This window comes from Lepus europaeus, chromosome 15 (assembly GCF_033115175.1).
Source record: "Lepus europaeus isolate LE1 chromosome 15, mLepTim1.pri, whole genome shotgun sequence".
Lineage (NCBI taxonomy): Eukaryota > Metazoa > Chordata > Mammalia > Lagomorpha > Leporidae > Lepus > Lepus europaeus.
Window position 1 is genome coordinate 84,825,511 of NC_084841.1, and position 6,946 is coordinate 84,832,456.

At 39.2% G+C, this 6,946-nt stretch overlaps 1 non-coding gene across 1 annotated transcript; it reads left to right on the top strand.

Moving 5' to 3' along the window:
* The first annotated feature begins 3,140 nt into the window (after positions 1-3,140).
* LOC133774739 (U11 spliceosomal RNA) lies at positions 3,141-3,268 on the top strand. The gene has a single exon (XR_009868136.1). It is a non-coding gene; the product is annotated as a U11 spliceosomal RNA (small nuclear RNA).
* Positions 3,269-6,946: the final 3,678 nt, after the last annotated feature.

Consider the following 6,946-nt stretch of genomic DNA (forward strand, 5'->3'; position numbering starts at 1 on the left):
ATAAAATTCCTTGGTTGCTGCGACCTGAATTTTATTTTTGGTGTATCCCAAAGGCCCAGGTGTTAAAGGCTTGCTTCCCAAAGTCTTGTATTAATGGTACTAAAAAGGGTGGAAACGTAATCTGATTATGTTGGTTAGACATGAGACCTTTGGGAAATTATTAGATTGAATTAGGTTATTAAAGTGAATCCCCCATGACTGAATGTGATTGCTTTATAAGGAGCAACAGAACCACACACTGTCCCTCTTGCCACATGATATTTCATATCACCTTGGGACTGTGCCAGCAAGAATGCCAGTACCAGATGCCAAACTAGTGAGGCTGCGCAATCTTGTACTGTGAGGCTCCCAAATTGTGAGCTAAAGTAAGCCTCCTTCCTTCATGAATAGCTTGTCTAGGTATTTCATTGGAGTTATAAAAAGCTGACTATTACACTAATGAATATTGACTTAAAAAAACCTTTATTTAGAGTATTAGTAAATATAACTCAACTATATATATAAAAGCATTACACACCATGACCTAGTGGGTTTTATCAACCTAGTGGGTTTTATCTATGGATGTAAGAATGTTTCAATATTTAAAAATCAATAATAAACATTAACTAGGCTAAAGAAGGAAATAATAAGATCATATGAAGCATTGCAAAAAAGGCATCTGACAAAAGTCAACACCCATTAATGATGAAAAAGTTTCAGAAAAGTAGGAATAGGAGGGAATTTTCTCAGCTTGATGAACATCTACATAAATACCCTTATATCTCACATACTAAACAGTCAAAGAATGAATGCTTTTCCTTAAGATTAGGAACAAGGTAAGGCTGTCTAATTTTACCATTCATGTTCAATAAGTTAAAATTAAAAATTTTGGCTTAAAATTCTAGCTAGTATATAAGGCAAGAAAAGTTATACATATAGGAAAGGAAAAAAAATAAAATGTCCCTATTTAGAAATTCCAAAGAATCTATTAACAAATCCTAGAACTAATAAGCAAGTTCATCAAAGTTGTAGGATATATTATAGATACACAAAAATTGCTTGTACTTCTATATACTAACAATGAACACCTACACGACAAAATTAAAACCACAATACTACATTTATAATCACTCAAAAAATGAAATGTTGAAGTGAAAGTCTAACAAAATACACAATTTCTTTTTTTTTTTTTTTTTTTTTTTTGACAGGCAGAGTGGATAGTGAGAGAGAGAGAGACAGAGAGAAAGGTCTTCCTTTTTGCCATTGGTTCACCCTCCAATGGCAGCTGCAGCCGGCGCATTGTGCTGATGTGAAGCCAGGAGCCAGGTGCTTCTCCTGGTCTCCCATGTGGGTGCAGGGCCCAAGCACTTGGGTTATCCTCCACTGCCTTCCCGGGCCATAGCAGAGAGCTGGCCTGGAAGAGGGGCAACCGGGATAGAATCCGGCGCCCCAACCGGGACTAGAACCCGGTGTGCCGGCGCTGCAAGGCAGAGGATTAGCCTGTTAAGCCACGGCGCCGGCCTCACAATTTCTTTTAACAAAATTTCTTATAGACTTAGGTAATAAAAGATTAATGAAAGAAATAAAAGAATTTCTAAATAAGTGGAGATGCATACCGTGTTTGCAGATTGGAAGAGTCAACATAGCAAGGATGTCAATTTTCCCCAAATTTGTATCTGAGTTTAATGCAATTCCTATCAAGATCGTGGTGAGACTTTTTGTGGCCATAGACAGATTATTCTAAAATGTACATGGAAGATCAAAGAAATTAGAAAGCTGAAGTAGTTTTGAAAAAGAAATAGCATGAGAGGAATTAGTCTACCTGATTCCAGACTTGTTATCTTACAGCAACAATAACCAATTCTATGTGCTATTGGGGAGGGGACAATTACATAAATCAGTGGAGCAGAACAGGGGCCACAGAAATAAACCCATAGGTCCAAAAGAAATTCAATGGAAGAAAAATGTCCTGTTAAACAAATTGTGCTGAACCTGTTGGACACATATAGTTCCAAAAAACAAACAAACAAACAAAAAAGAACTTCAAGGTATGTCTCATATCTTATACCAAAAATAATTCAAAATAGACAACAAAATTGAATGTAAAATATAAAACTATAAAGTTTTTAGAAAAGAATAGCAGAAAGTCTCTGAGATCCAGGGGCTGGATCTTGACACTGAAAGCATGATCGATGAAAGGGAAAAATTCTGATAAACTGATTTGTTCAAAATTTAAAATTCTGGGTTAGCAAAGTTCCTGTTAATAGGATGAGAAGAGAAGATACAGAATGGAAGGCAATACTTGAAATCATGTATCTTACAAAAGACCATATTCAGAATATGCAAAGAAATTTCAAAATTCACAGTAAAAAAGGCAAAGAATCCAATAAGAGTGTAGGATGGACAAAAGTCTTCAAAAGACATTTCACAGAAGATGGTATACAGATGGCAGACAAAACTGTTAAAAAGTGACTCAACATTATTAGCTGTTAGGTTAAAAAAAAAAAAACACAATGAAGTAACACTGAACACCTATCAGAATAAAAAGGAACCACTGACACACATACAAACTTACAGGAATGGCCACAGCTTTGTGCCAAGTGAAAAAATGAAGCCGATGCCAACATGTTACTTGTCACATGACTTCATTATACAGCATTTTCAAAAGGGCAAAACTATAAAAATGGAGAACTAGTGGTTGCTAGGGTTCCAGGAGGGCATGGGGTAGAAAGTGGGAGTGGCTGCAAAAAGGCAAGATGGGGGATCCTTATGGCTATGAAACTGCTCTGCATCTCGACTGTGTTAATGTCACTGATTGTAACTTTGTTTTTTTTTTTTTTTTTTTTTGACAGGCAGAGTGGACAGTGAGAGACAGAGACAGAGAGAAAGGTCTTCCTTTTGCCGTTGGTTCACCCTCCAATGGCCGCCGCGGTAGTGCGCTGCGGCCGGCGCACCGCGCTGATCCGATGGCAGGATGTACCCGACTGTAGTGGTAAGATGTTACCATTGGAGGAAACTGGGTCCAATGAGTCTCTGCATTATCTCTTAACAACTATCTGTGAGTCTACAGGTATGTCAACACAAAAGGTTTAATTTTAAAAGGATTTTAAAATGAGGCAAGAGAATCAGACATTTACCAAGCAACCACAAATGTGACAAAATTGAAGGGCTTCTGTCACACACTCTGGGCAACTGGATTGTTCTTCATGTGGGATCAAATTCTAGAGATTTCAGAAGCATCATTTTTTTGATAATTAGGCAGATAGTAATCATTAGTCCCACTGTCTAAAAATAAACAAAAAAGTGATAAACAGGACATCTCTGGCAAGGATGAGGAAGGAGCAATAGAAGAGGAGAAAAAAGTGAAACTTCCATAAACAAAGGAAACCCCAGGGGCAACATTCACATCTATACTAACGTGTCTATAAAGTACAACCAGTTCCCAGATCACACGAAACTAACTGATTCTCATCTTTTTGTGACCAACTGAAAATGTTTTCCTGAGAGAAATAAGGATGGAAACTGATTCCTCAATTGAAAAAAACACTATTTCTCCAATATATAGTTTACTTAGCTCAATATGAGAACTCTGGAATGAGATCCCATTTGAACCCTCTGGGAATTAACTTGACTGCAATGTCATCTGATTTTCTGAGGCAACTTATTTTACAGTTATAAACATAGAAACCAAACTTTGCTGATAGTTGGGAATCCTACCTCTTTCCCATATTTTTTGGGCAGAGCTAAACACCTGGAACAAAGTAGTGCTATCTATGGCTTCCTATGTAGCACAATGGGAAAATCCGTGGCTCTTTCTCCAGTTACTGCTGCTGCCTCTCTGTATTTCACATTATTATTATTATTATTTTTAGTTTTTGTTTGTTTGTTTGTTTTATTTGACAGATAGTTAGACAGTGAGAGAGAAAGACAGAGAGAAAGGTCTTCCTTCCATTGGTTCACCCCCCCAAATGGCCGCTATAGCTGGAGCTACGCCAATCTGAAGCCAGGAGCCAGATGATTCCTCCTGGTCTCCCATGCAGGTGCAGAGAGACCCAAGTACTTGGACCATCCTCCACTGCTCTTCCAGGCCACAACAGAGAGCTGGACTGGAAAAGGAGAAACCGGGACTAGAACCCGGCGCCCATATGGGATGCCAGTGCTGCATGCGGAGGATTAACCTAGTGAGCCATTGTGCTGGCCCCTATTTCACATTATTTAATATCCACTTCACTGATATATCACTGGAGTTCTAATATAATAGTAATAGCCAATTCTCACTGAGTACTCACTATGCATCAGACACATTCCAGGCACTGTAAACAGAGAGAGAGAGAGAGAGAGAGAGAGAGAGAGAGAGTTGGAGACAGAGAGCCCCCATCCATTTGTTCACTCCCCAAATGTCCTAACCCTGTGATTAGGTTGGGCTGAAGCTGGAAGCCAGAGACTCAATCTAGATTTCCCACATGCATGGCAGGAACTCAATTACATGAGCTATCACTGCTGCCTCTCAGGGTCTGCATTAGGAGGAACGTGGAGTCAGGAGCCAGAAATGGGTATTGAACCCATTCATTTTGATAAGGGATGTAGGCATTTCAACCAGCATCTCAACCACTAAGCTAAACATTCATCCATAAGCACTTTATGTATAAAATATTTATATATTTATTAACTCCTTATTTAGTCCCATTTAGTATTCATTAACACTTAACATTTGTTAACTGTTGATAAATTAGCATTTATTAACTGCCTAACAACCTTAAGGATTAGATTGTTATCATTTTACAGATGAATTACAGAAAGGGAAATTAATTTAACCTAGGTGACACCTGTGCTACTAAACAGAGTCCTAGAAACCAATCCAAGTGGTTTTTATATTAGAGCTCATGCTGTGAGCACCGTTAACCACTGTGCTTTTTTGCCTTTCATTAAATGGTATTATATTGTGACATCTGTGACAGTACTCAGAAACCTGTGATACAAATACAGAGACAGAGGCTAACTAGTTGTGTCTTGCATTTTGATGCAGCCAAGCGCCTGAATTTTGGCTAATGATAAGTCTGCAAAAGTGACACACATCACCTCCAGGCCTAACCCATGAAATTTTCCCACCATCATCTTTTGCTTTCCTATTCTTTGGTGGAATGGTAAGGACTTCAAGTCCTAGAGGAGGCAGAGCTGCAAGCTGGAGAGAGGCTTTGTTCCTGCCCCGCTGATGGGAAGAACCACCAAATCAGGAACAGCCAGATGGGACTGTTGCTTCAGCAGGAAAGAAACGTTGACATTCTGGGGCTCTTTAAATTTGTCATTGTTTATTGTTAGCCAAACTTGAGTAAACACAGGGCGTTAGGAGCAGTGCTACTATCTGAGTTCTCTCCTGTCTTTTGCTCTTTTTCTTTTCATATATCAAACGAAGTTCTAAATTCTCCAGTATTTTGTTTTCGGCCTTCTAGTCTCTATTCACCTTACTCACCCATCTGCTTAGCAATTTCATGCTTCAGTGATCTGTTCCAAGTGAGTAAATCCGAGTTCCCCCGTCCCTCTCTCTTGGCAGGGATGCTACTTTCCTCCATCATTTGGTTGCCTGTGTCTAGATGGCCTCTTCCTCATTCTTTAGATGAGTAGTGGCCAAAACCCACTTTGTCCTCTCCACTAATCTGGATGCCACTAAATGCCCAGACTGGGGACAAAGTATTGTGTTTCTATTTGACTCTTCTGTCCCCTATCCTACTTCTCACAGTTCAATCAATTATCCCAATATTCTCCCTCTTTAGCGCCTGTCTTTTCCCTTAAAGATTTATTTATTTGAAAGGTAGAATGATGGAAAGAGGGAGGGAGGGAGGGAGGGAAAAGGGTGGGGGAGACAGAGAGAAAGAGAGAGATTCTTTCATCCTCTGGTCCACTCCCCAAATGCCTGCAAGAATCAGGACTAAGTCAGGCCAGAGCCACACTCCAGGAACTCCATTTGTGTCTCCCACATGAGTGGCAGGTAAGACTTAGATCACTAAGGTACACTAGCAGAAGCTGGATCAGAAGCACGGAGTAGCCAGGACTCAGCCTGACACTCTGGAATGGCATATGAGTGGTGGCTTAACCTGCTGAACCATGATGCCCACCCCATCCTCTCTTTTCTGTTCTGTTTTCCATGCTTGCTGTCAGTGCTCTTTTTCTGAATTGTACATCCTCTCCCAAACTTTGAATCCCTATTTTCTTCACGTCAGTCTTTTTCTTACCTCCATAATCAAAACTTAATAAGTCATGTTAAAGTCACCAATAGCTAGTAACTGCTGTAATAATTAAATGTCACAATTTAACATTCAGAGTGATCAAAACAATAATAATTAAAGTAATTTCTAGCTTCATTTCCTTCTCATATACTCCAGTGCATACGTTATGCTCCAGCTAAAGAGTACAACTTTTAATCTGAACAACCTAAGATATTCTCAACTACGTGCAGGATCTTTCTGTGTCTACTGATGCATCTTGATTTTTCAAAACAGTGACTTTGTGCCAAGTTCTATCTCAAATAGAGGACTTCCAAGAAGCCTTTATGAAGCAATACTTCCTATTATGAAAAAGAGTTAAAGGTATACCAAATGGGAAAACAATATAATAATCCCATGTGTACTCACTGTACAGCTTCAATAATTACCAACTGATACTTAGATTTGGCTTACGTGTACACCTATCCACTACCTTTTTCATCAGGTTCCAAGCTGAATACACTCATTTCCTTCTTTTTGTATTCTCCTGCAGCACTTTTTGTATCTCTTTCTTTTTGTATCTCTTCTGATAGCTCTGTGTCTCACCTTCTCTCCTAGAGTTAAAGTCCCTTGAAGGTAAGGCCCCTGTGTTGCTGCCCTTTAGCACCTATCAAGAACAGCACAGTGTCCTGAGTCTAAGGGCAAAAACAACACACTTCTTGAATTTGAACAGAAACACTTACAATTATTTTAAAAGGAGTTATTTT